The 15,914-nt window shown below is 43.8% G+C and overlaps 1 long non-coding RNA gene across 1 annotated transcript in view; it reads right to left on the bottom strand.

The window, feature by feature from the left end:
• Nucleotides 1-5,417, bottom strand: part of LOC147579057 (uncharacterized) — a 42,127-nt gene extending 36,710 nt beyond the window's left edge. Inside the window, exons 1-2 of the long non-coding RNA XR_015253128.1 lie at nucleotides 5,180-5,417; nucleotides 4,855-4,936 (exon numbers count right to left, since the gene is read on the bottom strand). This is a non-coding gene — a long non-coding RNA (uncharacterized LOC147579057). The remainder of the gene's footprint in view (nucleotides 1-4,854; nucleotides 4,937-5,179) is intronic.
• Between the last annotated feature and the right edge of the window lie 10,497 nt (nucleotides 5,418-15,914).

The following is a 15,914-nucleotide window of genomic DNA, read 5'->3' as shown; positions in this document are numbered from 1 at the left end:
GGTATAATAGTTGTGTCTCTTGTGATTCACGTTCTTTCCTTTCAGTTCGATTGAGCCCCATTAAAACCAGGTTACAATGAACTGATATCTTTTATTTTATTCCATCCTGTGAGATCAATGTGTCCAAGCAGACATCTGCATAATTTAAGGTAAGTTAGCTTTTCGGTAAGCCCACAGCTACCTCCTCTGAGTGGGTAGGAGCTACATGAACCCATCTCTCAGAGATATGGTTAGCATTACATATTTATTTGTTTGTAATTTGAATAGGATATATGATTTAAGCACACTGTAAATTAATTTAAATAGGCCAGTTGTTAGAATAGGATTTTCTCAGATTATCAAATTTACGTTTGCCGCCTGCAGGTGCCTGGAATTATTGACTGGCTCTGAGGATCACACGTAGGCATTTATTCCAAGGCTTCTGTTCACTTTAAGAAACGATACACAATTCTGCATTCTTGGTCCTCCTGCAGGCTTTTCATCATGTAGCATGAAAAATCATGTAGAAGAGAAACTCACAGACCAAAAAAGCATAGCAAAGATTTTTTCTCTTTTTAAATATCAGGAAGGGAGAGGGGAAATTCCTGAATGTAAATGGCAGGGTCTAAAAGTCAGAGTGGAGTTTCCAAGGTCTATTTATAGTGATGTAATCCTATCATGGGAATTCGAGACTGTGTACTTGTCGCAAGTGGCTGAAAAAATGAAAAGAAAGCAAAATGTTTTTCCCACGTGGAAGACTGGAAGGTAAATCTATCTGAGAAATAAATATACCTTAATTTTTCTCAGGATCCAATTAGTCACCCATTTCACTCTCCATTCTGACAGTTGTTTATCGATTTAATAATATTGGACAACCCGGGAGCTACTCACCCTGATATCTGCCAGGTGCACGCTTAATTTTTGCCTGATAATCTATTTTGAATTCATTTCCATGAATTTATGTTTTTTTTTTTTTTTTTTTTTTTTGGTGGCCATGATGGCACCATCAGATGGTTACTGTCATTTTTAAATAAGAAGACATCGGGGCGCCTGGGTGGCTCAGTAGGTTGAGTGTCCGACTTCGGCTCAGGTCATGATCTCACGGTCCGTGAGTTCGAGCCCCGCATCAGGCTCTGTGCTGACAGCTCAGAGCTTGGAGCCTGCTTCCGATTCTGTGTCTCCCTCTCTCTCTGACCCTCCCCCGTTCATGCTCTGTCTCTGTCTCAAAAATAAATAAACATTAAAAAAAAAATAAGACATCCAGAAAGAGTCTGAAGGAGTGTACTCACGTAGCCAGATGTATATAAAGGGGCAGGTGACAGTCGCAAAACTATTTTGTTTTCATTTCTCCCCCTTCAAGCTAACAAGCTCCATCTACTCTCTCCCTGTTGTGAAGAAGGGTTTCTGCCCCCTCTGGGCTGCCTCTATGCATAAGGCAGTGCGGGGTTGGTTGGCACTTGAGACAAACAGAGGCATAGCTGATGAAAGCAAGGACAGTTTTGGCACAAGGGAAGGTATCTTTGTCACCTGTCAAATCCCTCTTCTGTTTCCTCTTTGCCTCCTTGCACTTGTGGCCGCCCTAAGATGGGACTGAAACTGTTGTCTGCTACCTGCCCAAAGTTAGGCAAGAGTCTGAAAAGGTCTTGAAGGTTTAAAGGACTTCTTCCGCAGAGGTAGCAGTCATTTTAATTAGGTAAGGGGACGTGTTTGAAATGGGTCAGTTTCTTAAGAACTTTTGTTGGCAGTCTGCCTAGAAGCTGGTCTTTCCTGCACCACATCATAGGGTGGCCCCTCCTGGGAAGCGGGACCTGAACAATAACACACAGAGAATTATTGATGGCCAGTATGGATCCTGTGGTTATTGGAGCCTGGGGTAAATGTTTCGTAGTCAGTGAAGTCATTAACTTGGCAGTTGCTTGGGCAAGCTTGTGGTGTTAAAGGACCCAAAGACCTTAGACTTACTTTAAGGGGGCAGGTGCCAAAGACAAATCACTACCTTGAGAAATGATGCAAAAAGCACAGTTAGAGGCACAGATTCGTTATCTGGTTAGGGTTGCGCAGGATAAATTGAGCCAAGTGAACCTAAATGAAAGATATCACAGACAACGTGTGTGAGATTCAAACAAAGAGTTATCAACTTTCATAACTAGCCAGAGATATTTCTCAGAAGTGTAATTCAGGTGAGATTTTGCAGATACAAAGACAGACAGAGAGAGAGAGAGAATTATAGCAGCAACAACACCCAACCCAGATAGGGCAGAAACTCCAAGTAATGCAAGCTTAGTGTGAGAAAATCCGAGGGGTGATACCTTTCTGGAGGTGGGGCAAGTCTGTTTGAAGAACAACCGATAACCCAAAGACGAACATGCTGCAGAGGAGGTAATTTTTAGGTGACACTAACACTACTGCTATGCACATGTGATTATTTTGGGCGTCTATTTAATACAGCTGTAGTTCGAAGATGGTAAATGCATCCTTCGTGTCTCCCCCCTCCACCGTTCAGAGCCCTCCGTGAACCTCCCTGATAGACCACACCACCACCACACATGAAAATGGCCTCAGAGCCATTCTCTACGCAGGATTCGGTGATGCGGGTTGGCGTGGGAGGGGAGATCTATTTGCAGTCTCTACGGTGTTTTCGGTCTTTTCCATATGTTTGTTTGCAAAGCGACAAATAAGAACGCGCTATTCAGGGTTGTTAAGAGAGAAACTCCTAAACTGGGCGTCAGGTTACTACGCTCCTGGACAAAGTTTTGCAGCACCCAACACTGCACTGCCATGTCATCTGCGTTCACAAAAATGGCACCAAGATGGAACTATCCTGGGAAGAGTGAGTGGATATCACCTTTCAGTGCGTGTGAGAGAGAAAGAGACAGAGAGGAGCTCTGAGCCTGGGGGATGGAGGCGCTACAGTTTTTTGGTTTTGTTTTTTTTTTTTTTTTTTTTTCAGCCCACTGCAATTCTAACTCCTGCCTCCTTGGTTTCTGCTATTTCACCTCAACACCAGCTCCTGTTTTCTTTGGAGGATATAATGGGATCCAGTGTCAGCCCAGCCATGGGGGACTCTGGTCCCCAGGCCCATCAGCTTCTTTCGGGTGCTGAATAATAGCAGAAATGTACAAAAGTTCATCTAGGAACTTGTGTAGTTCTGTGTCACATAACTTCGGTGAGAAGAGGGACAAGGTAGCCTCACATAAGCGCGTGGGTGCAAATATGGGACGCGGCCGTATCCCAGGGTCCTACGATGGGATCTTTACCTTAGGGAAGACTGTTTCCCTGTAGCTCACCCACTGCTTCCTGATGTTGCTCTTTTCTTCTTTCTCTCTCAACAGACCATAATATGGCTCTGAGAGCTACCTTATTTATTGAAAGAATTCGGGGGCTTTTTTCCTTTACTAAACTTAGAAGTTGAAAGTTACAGTTTATCATTTGGTAGGCCTAATATATAACTCTTCCCATTCACCTCGGAGTCAGTAAAGAACCCAACCTCTCGCAAAATTGACAGAAAATTTAGCAAACTGTGTACTAGGAAGGTTCGTTAGTTGTTTCGGTTTGCTCCCCCTCCCCCCCGCCTTTTAAGTTTCTTGGTACCTTTTCTGTTTTCAATCTAGGAAGTTGAAATACTAAGCCTCACATAAATGCAAACAAAGTGTTCAGAGCGCGGTCCGTGAATTATTTCTTTTCATGCCCCAAACATCAGTCTCATTGGCCACAGTCTTACACACTCATAGCAATAACTGAGGTCAGGATTCAATTCTTGAGCAGAGAAGGACGCTAACAAGTTAGGGAAGAAAGAAATATTCTATTTGTACAGTGAACACAGCAGCCATAACTTCTTCCGGGTGAACACAGCAGCCATAACTTCTTCCGGGTGAACACAACAGCCATAACGACCATTTAGAAAGCCTCCACTATGTGTTAGGCATCGCAGTGCAAGAGGGTATCCTTTTAACTCTTGCCATAGCTTGGTGAGAGTGGGCGTTGTTTTCTTAATAATACAGGTAAGAATATCAAGCCTTTAAGAATTGAATTAGCTTGTTAAAGTTCATACCGCTAGAAAATGGCTAAGAATGCATGCTCCCAGAATCCTCTTCTTATATCTACATGAATAAACTTGGCTATTGATCAATGGATCTTCTTAATGATGGTTATTTCCCCCAGCCTGCCCCGCCCCCCCAGTTTACAAAGCTGTCATATACATCGTTTCCTCTTATTCAAGCCTCACAACAATTCTGTGAGGAAGTGATTGTAATCCCACTGCACAATGAAAAAACTAAGGCCCAAATTCAGGAAACTGTGAAAGCAAATCAATCCTAGGGGCGTTTGTGAGTATACTCTGGCTAAGCACTGATGCTCTATTTCCTAAGGGGAAGCTGATTGAACAGGCTCCTCTCCAGAGGGGATTCTGATTTATCAGATAGGAGCAAAATAAAAATAAGTTTGATAGTCTCCACAGCCTATAAATTCAGTGAGAAGGAAGGAGAGAGTCCCAGGCCAAAGGAGAGCAAGGATTGCTGTTTTCAGCAAGCTGGGCCGGTGCACACGTAAGGCTGGAGTGTGTGCGCGCGCGCGTGTGCACATCAGTGTTATCCTGGCAGCCTGAGTGCCTGAAGAGTGCCAAGGTCTTTCTTATCCCATCAGGACAAGGAAAGGCAATCTTATCGGTGGGTTATTGCCAGGACCAGAGTGTGCTTCTTATCGTCTCAGACTCTGTGATTGAGAGAGACTCATCATCTTCTTGCGGGGCCAAATTGGACCTTGCCAAGAGCATCCAGACATTTAAGATACAGCGTTCACCTACAGATATCCACCAGATCCAATGGTCTCCCCCCAAACCTTCACACTCTCTCAATTCAAACATGGTGTCACGCTTACCTTCAAACTCTGCATTGTGACGAAACTGAAGGCTTTTTTCATAATTCAGGGCCTGTGGGCCACAGCTACGTTAGGGAACTGCCTGTGGGCCAAAGAGAAAAGTACTCATTATAAGGTGGCTTTTGCCAGAGGCTTTTTCTCTGAGAACAATTATCAATAAATCCGAACAAAGAGGCCACCCCGGAATCCGCCCATGGTGCACGTGGTCACTGCACTCTTTCCTTTTGGGTGTTATTGATTCTGGGCAATCTCTTCAAATCCCTGAGCCATAGTGTTCCTCTTTATGATATCACAAGAACTCGCCCATGGAATAGGAGATCTCCACAAATCTGCATTTACGCCAAGGGTCAAAGTGGTCAAGGTAACGTTGCATTGGGGCTGCGCTGAAATAATTAGACAAGTGTAGTAGTTTTTTCCTGGCCTCTGTCCCTTCCCTGTGGCGCTGTACAGTTGTTTAAGGAATCGGCTCCGTGTGATGGTCCTTAAAGCCAGAGGTATTGTCTGTGCCGCGTCTCAGAGACATGTTTCCACTTGACACGGTCTTGGTTGGAGGGAGGGGCAGGCCTGAGTGTGGCAGCCCGGGTGTTATTGTTAGTACCGTCTGGGTCAGCACGGGCTGCGTGTCAGCTTGTTTGTCACATGTCACTGAGCCTCACCGGGCAACCACTGGGATAATAGCCCTAATCCAGCCCCACAGAGAAAGCTGGAACCCTCCGGGAGCTGAGTGCCTTTTCTCTCTCTGTCTAACTGCAACTAGGCATTTACATCCCAAGTCAGCCTTTACCTAAACACATTCTATTTTTAGAAAAAGGAAGAAAGGCATCCTTGAAGGGTTACCACTAGTGAACGGTTAGGAACTTAAGAGATTTTCCCCCCTAACGTATTTTAGAGTTTAAGAAAACCTAGAAATGAGATACCCTTAAAAAAAAAAAAAAAAAAAAACAAGTTTCTCTCTATGCTCCCAAATCATCTTTGTATCTTAAAAAAAAAAAAAAAAAAAAAGTGTGTGCAATCTTCAAGGGAAGGAGAATATATATACCACTGCTGACTTCCTATTTCTAAAGATAGTATCCTAATATCTATAAATCAAACTCACTACTTTGACTTTATATAGCAAAAGACAGAGCTTTGAAATACTGCAGTTCTGAGCCCATCTGCAATGCCCTCTTCTCATCATTTTTAGCTTTCCTAAAGTATAGAGACCTTTGGAATCCTGAATTTGGGACTCACTTTTTTTTTTTGGAAGCCTGGTTAAGTTTACCTTTGCCTCATCTGTATGTAGCAAGTAGAATTTACGAAGTAAGAGGATAGTAAAAACTCATTTTGGGATGATTGCTTCATTTACTAAAGAAAGGGTGTTTTCATCACATTTTAAACAATTGTAACATCATTTGTTTGAAGGCAAACAGTGAACAGATTACAAAGCAGTATTTCAGATAAGGGTTTTTTTGTTTTTTTTTTGTTTTTTTTTGTTTTTTTTGAGCTTCCTCGAAAATACCAAAACTTTTAAAATCCTATAATTTCTCCCTAATTCACACTAGGCTTCCCTCCATTTATTCCAAATGGGTGAGATTTTACTGAGCGCTGAAAATGGGACACTCCTGGGAGAATTCCCAATTAGGGTAAAGCCTTGGCTAGCTATGTGGGTTAGCCAGATGGTATAGCAGAGGTGGACCCTACATTCATGATCTCATTCATTTGGGCCGTAAATATTTTTAGCACCTCCAGGCACTGTGGTATGTGAAGATAATAGAAAATAGAATATACACTTTGCCTGGACTTGGCTCCACAGCACTTATAGTCCAACAGAGACAAGTTCTCTTCCAATACATGTCCGATGGGTGTTATCAACTGAGCGGTGTCCCACCAATTTTCGTGCTGAAGCCTGAACCCCCAATGGACTGTTTTTGAGATCGGGCCTTTAAGGAGGTGAGGAAAGCTAAGTGAGGGCCTAAGAGTGGGGCCCTCATCCTACAGGACTGATGTCCTTATGAGAAAGAGAGACACCAGCGCATTCTCTGCATTCACGCACAGAGGAAAGGCCACGTGAGGGCACAGCAAGAAGGCAGCCGTCTGGAAGCCAAGGAGAGAGTCCTCACCAGAAACCAACAGTGATGGCACCTTGATGTTGGACATCTAGCCTCCAAAACTGTGAGAAAATAAGCCTCTATTTTCCCAGTCTATAGGATTCTGTTATGGCAGCCGAGACAAATTCAACAGGAGAAGTGTGGGGTTCTTGGGGGGCATAGGGTAGGGACCCCACAACCACATCTGAAGCAGCAGTGTCTGAGTTGAGACCTGGAACAGCAGCAGGAGTTGGAGAGGGGAGACGAAGGGGGGGAATGTTTCATGTGGCGGTTGCAACGTAGGTGAAGCCAGAGGTAAGGAGAGTACAGCCTGAGATGTGACACAGAGGAAGAGGAAGTTCAGTAACCTGGAGCATAGGGGGCAAGGGTGCAAGTTCCGGAACAGAGGAAGCTCTGTAGGTCCTGAAGCACTTAGAGCAGGATTTCTCACAAATGTTCAACGCAATCCAACTCCTCTTTTCTCTTGAGATTCCTTTTTTCCCCTTTGTTCTTTGGTAGCACCCTGTTCTGGTTTCCCTTCTACTTCATTGGTCACTCTGAGTCTCTTTGATAGCTTCTCCCCTGCTCAACTTCTAAATATCTGAGTGCCCCACGGCACCATTTTGAGCTCTCTGCTCTTTTTACAATCCTTCCGATGTGGTTTCATCTAGTCACGTGACTCTAAGTAACATCTATATGCCTAGGACCTTCAAATATCTATCTCCTGACCTTATCTCTATTTCCAAATATAGATTCACGTGTCCATTTGTTTCCTTCATAGCTCCCTTTAGTTATTCAAGAAGCAACTCAAACGTAATATTCGATTAGATAGGATGTTAGTAGCTGTGAGCAACAGAAGACCCCAACTTAAATGGTTTAAATAGCAAGGGCATTCTTAGAGTATGGTTCCTGACCTGGTGGGCCATAGAGATGGTGCTGTATGAGAGGGGAAAGCCTTTCCTGCACTCACTTATGTGGAGTGACTGAGCCCTGCAAATTAAGTTGACAAAAAGACAGATTAACAGGAGAAAAAAAAAATGATTTACACACACAACGTGGATACACGGAGGCATGCTTGATGAGGAGTTACTTAAAGGGGTTAGAATTGGGGCTCATACACCTTAATAGGGGAAAAAGAGGGAGAAAACGTTTCTATGGAAACAAAGAGTTTTTTTTTTAGGATGACGAAGTTTTAGGAGAACAAGAGAGATTTGTGATTTGTGATGCTGGTCTATATAGGAATGATGCTGTATATACGCTCTTTCAGGGCCATAAAATTTCCCTAGAGAGAGGATTTATGGTAGGTTTACTCTTGGTCTCTGTTCCAGGAACAGACCCACCCCAATGAGGGAATTTATGGTGGCCTGATTTTCTAGGAATTTCTGCTTTTCATCAGATAAGCTCCATGAAGCCACCATTCTGCATCTGTTGAATTTCAAATGTCTTCAGTTTAAAACAATTCTGATATCAAAATGGCATATTTGGGGGTGGCATATCTTGGTCTCTGGCATTACTGCATTCTTTCAGTTGGTCAGTTACACAAAGCGGTCAATCCAGTATTCTGAATGAGGTTTTAGGCTAATTCTAGAATTACAAGTCACTGAAGGGCCTCGGTTGGTAGGATTCTTAGCTGTAACCCAGCTACTTTTACCATTCTGTTCACCATCCGATTTAAATTCAAGTCGAGAGACTCGTTTGAGGTCTATGAGTGCCTATCTTGGCCTTCGCCCTACAGTTGTTTCCTTCCATTCTGACCTTGAGCTCATCATGAGACTTGCGTTAGCCGGTGGACCGTTAGCAAACGTACCACAGCCAGTGGCTTCAAAACTTCTCACATGTGGGGATTTACTTTTTTCCTCTCTTCAACCCACATCATCACCATGAGAATGAACCCAGGCTAGCCTGGTAGAGATAGAGGGGAGTTCTCCTAGCTCAGGCCATACTAGGGCAGCCCGCTTCCTGACGATTAACCAGTCAACCACAGATGCATGTGTATGCCCAGCTAAAATCAGCTAAGTCAAGCTCGAATCAGCAGAACTCCGCAGCCAATCAGATTCATAATAAAAGACAAGTGCAAGCAATTTTAAGCCATTAGCATTAGAGGTGGGTTCTTATGTAACAAAGCCTAATTCGTATGCATGGAGAAGTCCTAACTTTTTGAATGGGGAAGATGAGGGGACACTTTAAGAGAGGGGGGAATAGGAATAGGGTTCCCCTAAACCAGGTCTTCCAAGTCTGGCCATTTTTATTCCCAGATTTCCTGAGATGGGAAGTTTTCAGACTGGGCGTTCTTCCCACAGAACATATTGCCATAGCCCTCGGGGAATAGTTCTCTGATAGGCAGAATTATATCATTGCCAACTTCTCATCCCTAGGTGTGGAAGACTGTAGTGCAGCGTGGAAGAAGTCTGGTCACTGCTTTGAGACGTGTGGAGTCTATTAGAAGAGGCCGCACAAGGCTGTCCCATTAGCACAGGAGATAGGGTCTTTAAATGGGAGCAATCACGGCAGTATACGGAATGGCCCCCGTGGAGAGGGATTTCCAGCAAGTTCTTTGGCGTTAGCTTTTCTGTCTTCTTCAGATCCTGAGGTTATGGGCAAGCCTCCAGCCAGAGCTTCACACAATGGCTGGTGACTGCTCCCAGGCCACAGTGGTGCCCTTCATTTGCCAAAGGATTGCCACCAACCCCTAGTTGCCCACTAATCTTTACCTTCTGTTTCCTCCACTGTGTCCTCGGACACGCTATCAAACTTTAACATCCAGCTTGGTGTCTTTTGTTATTTTTCTGTAGGAGGTCGGGTGCCATCATTTAGACATCTCTTGACACATACATAGAGGTCACACAGAGAGGCCCTCAGGAAGAAAACAACGCACATTTCCAGTATGCTTGATACAGCTCTCATTGGTTGAGTGGCTGCAGCATGGTGGGAAGGTGCTCACTGATAGACGGATCTGCCAGGCTGGATCTCAGGGCGTGAGAAGATAGGATAGTTCTCAGAGTATCAGGAAAGTATATATCAATGTCATGCACTGTATTACTCCACGAGGTGACTATTTCAAAGTTCAGTAGTGCTATAACAAATGTAGCTTACTGGCTAAGCATGCAGCCTTTGGAATCAGACAGACCTGGATGCATATTAGGATTTGTGATTCACTAGTGCTGTCATTGTGCTCTGCACCACTGGACAATGAATAGCGCCCATTGCCCAGAGATGTTGAAAGGATTAAGTGAGATACAGCATGTAAAATCCCCAACAGTACTCAATATCTAGTAAGCACTCAGTGTAGGTGATGATAATGATGATTACTTAATATTCCTCAAAATATATTCCACCCAGGAATAGTGCACTTGGGTATGTTAACAACTATAATGTGGGGGAAAAGTTTCAGAGGTCACAGAGAATATTAACATACTCACAGCTCTGTGGGGTTGTGCAGTAAAGCGGTCAGTAGAGTTTTGTGTAACCCACCTTGTCCCAAGTTTATTTGAAGACAGAATCTATTTTCCTCTTAGAACTACTAACCTCACTAGCGTGCCCCAGAGCACTGTTTCAATGATGCTCATTTGTGAAAATAATTCTTAGTTGTGTGACTAGTTAATCAGAATCTACTGTTTTAACTGCTGGCTTCACTCTGAAACAGAAGCCACCCAGGGGCGCCTGGGTGGCTCAGTCGGTTAAGCGTCCGACTTCGGCTCAGGTCATGATCTCACTGTCCGTGAGTTCGAGCCCTGCGTCGGACTCTGTGCTGACAGCTCGGAGCCTGGAGCCTGTTTCAGATTCTGTGTCTCCCTCTCTGACCCTCCCCCCTTCATGCTCTGTCTCTGTCTCAAAAATAAATAAACATAAAAAAAAAAAATTGAAACAGAAGCCACCCAGACCTCTAAGTAGCACCTCCATCCCCTGAAGAAAAGGCCTGAGTTCTGCACTAGCCTCACTAGGACCACCCAGGCCAAACACTGACTCTCTTTTTAAAGTCAGGAATGGCCACACATATTTTCGACTTTTGTTTGGGTTCGTTTTGTAGGAAACCACATGAAGTGTCAAACAAGTCAGCCTAGGCTGGTCTCAGTGTAGAAGAAGCTCCACACAGTGATGCTTTTGAAGAGGAAAGTTACATTTGTCAAAGAACATAGGATGGATTCCTAAAACAAGATGACTCATAAAGAGACCGGGGGTTTGGATGGCTACCCCTCTTGAAAAACAGCTGGCTGGCTATTCCTACAGGATTTTTTTTTTTTTTTTAGGGGGGAGGTTTACAGAGAGTTACAGAAAGCATGTAGGAGATCCAAAAGGCAGAAAAAGAAAGGTCATGTTGTTGTAAGGGTAAGGTACATTTTTAAAAAATATTGGTGTTTAACGTAATATTAATTTGATATAATGTTAATACAGAGCCAATGGAAGGGAATTTGCAAGGGAAGGAAACACCAGATTACTTTCGTAATGATACAGTCTATGTATCTTGCCGCAAGAACACGTTTGGTCCCATGCTTTATGAATCGTCACATGGCACAGAAACACGGCATGCTGACCAACCCACTTTGTGACGGGAGCAAAACAGAAATACCACGTTTTAACAAAGGTCCCACAAACAGACCCTCCGGCCCAAACCATGAAAAATAAAACCCTCAGACAACTGACACCGACTTAGGAATCCAAATTAAAAATGAACTGGAATACTAAGAAATTACATGCAGCAGCATCTTTGAAAAGACTACAATCTGACCAAGTAAGATTTACCATGGGAATGCAAGGAATAGTTTATTAATAGGAAACCTATAAATAAAACACTTCAATAAGTCAAAAGAGAAAAATTATATAATCATCTTAGCAGATGGTACCCATTTAGGATTAAAAATATACTAAAGTGGAGTTAGAGAATAGTTTCTTAACTGTAGTTAATAGAGATACCAACTGAAGACCTGGGCAGCATTCTTGTCAGAACTAGAAACAGGATACGGATCTCCAGGATTACTTTTAGGATTTTATATTTTTCTGGAAGCTTTAGCCACGGATAGAAGATAGGGAACAATTAACCATGTGATAGTTAATTTTACACATCAACATGGCGAGGCTATGGTACTGAGACGTTTGGTCAAATATCCGTTTAGATGTTGCTATGATGATTTTTTGAAGTGTAATTAATTAAAAAAAAATTTTTTTTAGATTTAATTTTGAGAGACAGGGTGAGACAAAATGAGAGTGGGGAGGGCAGAGAGAGAGGGAGACACAGGATCAGAAGCAGGCTCCAGGCTCTGAGCACAGAGCCCGACGTGGGGCTTGAACCCACAGATCGTGAGATCATGCCCTGAGCCGAGGTCACTCAACCAGCTGAGCCACCCAGGAGTCCCTGAAGTGGAATTAATTTTTAAATCCACAGACTTTGAGGGGCACCTGGGTGGCTCAGCCGGTTAAGCGTCTGACTTCAACTCAGGTCATGATCTCACAGTTCATGAGTTCAAGCCCCACTTTGGGCTCTGTGCTGACAGCTCGGTGCCTGGAACCTGCTTTGGATTCGGTGTCTCCCTCTCTCTCTTCCCCTCCCCCGTTCACACTCTGTCTCTCAAAAATAAATCAACATTGAAAAAAAATTTTTTTTAAATCCATAGACTTCAAATAAAGCAGATAACTCTCCATAATGTGGGTGGGCCTTATCCAATCAGTGGAAGGCCTTCAGAGAAAGACTCAAGTCCCCAGGGAAGGACAGATTCTGCTTTTAGACTGCCTTTGAATTCAAGACTTCATTAATTCTTCCCTAGGTCTCCAGTCAGTTGGCCTGCCCTGCAGATTTCAGATTTGCCAGACCTCACAGTTGTGTCAGTCAAACCCTTAAAGTAAATTTCTCTATGTGTATAACACACACACACACACACCCCTTATTGGTTCTGTTTCTCTGGAGAACTATGACTAATACAAATAACCGCTAACACCTACTAAAGACGTTAAAAAGTGCCCGGCAATGTTTTAAGGGCCACACCTGGATGTATTAACTCTTAATCCTCATAGTAACCGGAAAAGGAGGCCGATGTTTGTCCCTGTTAGAAACTAATCAGAATGACATATTCTGATGACTCCTATGAATGTTTCTGGGCTAATTCAAGGAGAAGAACCAAAAGCCTCAAGTTCCTGCCCTTTTACTTTTAGGCAAAGGACTCCAGCTGGCTCTTTCCGGGTAAGATAAGATAGCAGGGTTCCGAGACCACGCAATGGTGGTGAAATCAACCCCACTGTCCTGGCAACAGCCAACTAAATTGGACCCAGGCTAGGAAACAGTGGTGTTCAGGAACCACCGCGGGGACTTGGCCTGCACTTGACTTGTACTCTGACAATCCCATATTAGTTTCCTATTGCTGCTGTGACAAATTAAACAAACGCAGTGGCTTAAACAACACAGATTTGTTGTTTTACAGCTCTGAAGGTCAGAAGTCCTAAAACCAAGGTGTCAGCATGGCTGCATTCCTTCTGGAAGCTCTAAGGGAGAATCTATTTCCTGGACTTTTCCAGGCCCCTATAAGCCACCTGCAATTCTTGGCTCATGGCCCTTTCCTCTATCTTGAAAGTTAGCAGCACAGCATTTTCAAATTTCTTTCTTTCTCTCTGACCTCTGCTTACATTGTCATTACCTTCTCTGATTCTGACCCTTGTTCTCCCTCTTCCAAAGGCCTTTGTGATTACTTTGGGCCCTCTGGGATAATCTCATTATCTCAAGATCATTAACCTAATCATATCTGCAAAATCCTTTGCCACAGAAGGGAACATATTCACAAGTTTCAAGGACTAGGATATGTACATTTTTGGAGGATCTTATTCCATCTACCATACGTTAGATGAAAGACCCCATCATATCCTTCCTATGGAGAAGTACACATGCTAATGGAACAAAGAGAAGCTGGCTTCTCAACTCCTATTACAATCATGAAACATGTCGACTTTCAGTGTTTCCCTGTTCCTGGTTCTTTAGTGAGAAGCCTGTTGCACAACCAGGATTTGGACAAACCATACTGCAGAAGAGGGGAGTATCTTTGCAACACTGCTTTCTAACCTTCCCATACACACACAACGTAAGAAACTTTTACAAAACTAGAAGGAGGGGTGCCTTGGTGGCTCAGGCAGTTGAGCGTCTGACTCTTGGTTTCTGTTCGGGTCATGATCTTATGGTTCGTGCGATTGAGCTCCGTGTCTGCACTGTCAGTGCAGAGTCTGCTTGGGATTCTCTCTCTCTTTGTGTCTCTCTCTCTCAAAATAAATAAACTTTAAACAATTAAGAAAAACCCCACCAAATTATAAAGAAACATGGATCCGTTACTTTCTCACTTTATTGAGGGCAAGGCTATCCCAAACATAAAAACAAAGACCGAATTCACAGTGGACAAGATTAATAGCTAGGACTTACTTAAAAATTAATAACTTATACAGGCTTTTAGAGTTTACTTATTTGGAGAGAGAGTGCACAGATGTGTGTGAGCAGGGGAGGGTCAGAGAGAATCTTAAGCAGACTCCATGCTGTCAGCAGAGACCCCCAACACGGGGCTCAAACTCACAAACCGTGGGATCGTGACCTGTGCCAAAACCAAGAGTCTGACGCTTAACTGAGTCACCCAGGCACCCCGCAATTTATATAGGCTTTTAAAAAGCAAACAAATGTCCAGTTTCTCGTCCCACATGTAAATAGCTTGGAGCTTGCCACTCCATCCAAACCAGCACAAATCTGAACTGAAAAACCAACAACTCTTCTTGGATTCATAAGAGAGGGGAGGACACAGGTCAGACTACTGCCCCCAGGATGAGAGAAGCAGGGAGTCGCTGCTTACCAGGGCAGAGAATCACGGGTGGAAAAGCCAGGCTGTGAACACCTGATGAATGTTGGATGCCCCAAGTGGATGACTCTGAGAGCCAAAAACCCCAGGGAGATCCAGTCATAGAAGGGACCCCACAGTTTTGTGGGATTTACCTCCTGGAGCTCCAGTAGGTTCTCATGGTAAATAGCAGAGAAAAAGTTCATGTGCCCCCAGGAGGCTGAGACGAAGAGGATCCATCTTGAAATCTGCCGGCGCCCTCCGTTCTCCTTAATAAGGCCTTCCATCAGCAGAAACGCGTTAACTGGCACCTAGCCTGCCGGGATATCATCAGAGCCTAATTAACCCCAGGGGAAGAGAAATACCAAATTCCAGCTGGCTCCAGCCTTCCGCCTGGGAGAAGGAAATACCCAGATTCAGCCCACACTGGCCATCCTGTCCCACCTGATGAGGAAAAAAAAAAAATCTGAGGAACCCTTGCGAAGTTCACGGCCCAGAGGCATGGGCTCCCTAAAAGAGTGAGATCTAATCACAGGACTATAGAACGCTTCTCTCCCCATCCGTGCCATCTCCATACAGCAGTTCAGTTTACCCAGGCCATCATGCCCAGCTACCAACAAAAAATGACAAGGCATACCAAAAGGCAAAACACACAATTTGAAGGGACAGAGCAGGCATCAGAACCAGACATGCGAGAGATGTTGGAATTATCAGAGAGGGAATTTAAAACAATAACGATCAATACGCCAGGAGCGCTGGTGGATAAAGGAGACAGCATGCAGGAACGGACGGGCAGCGTAAGCAGAGAGATGGAAATTTTAAAGAAGAACCAGAAAGAAATGCTAGAGATCAAAAACACTCTAACAGAAATAAAGAATGCCTTTGATGGGCTTATAAGTAGATTGGACACAGCTGAGGGAAGAATCTCGGTGCTCAAGGATATCTCGATAGAAACCTCCAGAACTGAAAAGTAAAGAGAACAGCCCCCACCAAAAACACTAGAATATTCAAGGACTGTGGGACAGCTACAAATGATATAACGTATGCACAATAGGAAGACCACAAGGCAAAGAAAGAGAGAAAGGAACAGAAAAAATCTTTGAAACAATGATGACTTAAAAATTACTCCTCAATTGAAGTCAGATACCAAAGCACAGAAGCTCAGAGAATGCCAAACAATATAAATGCCAAGAAAAAA

Source organism: Puma concolor, chromosome B4, assembly GCF_028749965.1.
Source record: "Puma concolor isolate L17-30 chromosome B4, mPumCon1.1.hap2, whole genome shotgun sequence".
In the NCBI taxonomy this organism is placed as follows: Eukaryota; Metazoa; Chordata; class Mammalia; order Carnivora; family Felidae; genus Puma; species Puma concolor.
Note: the sequence above shows the minus strand (reverse complement) of the source record. Positions and strands in the feature narration are given on the sequence as shown.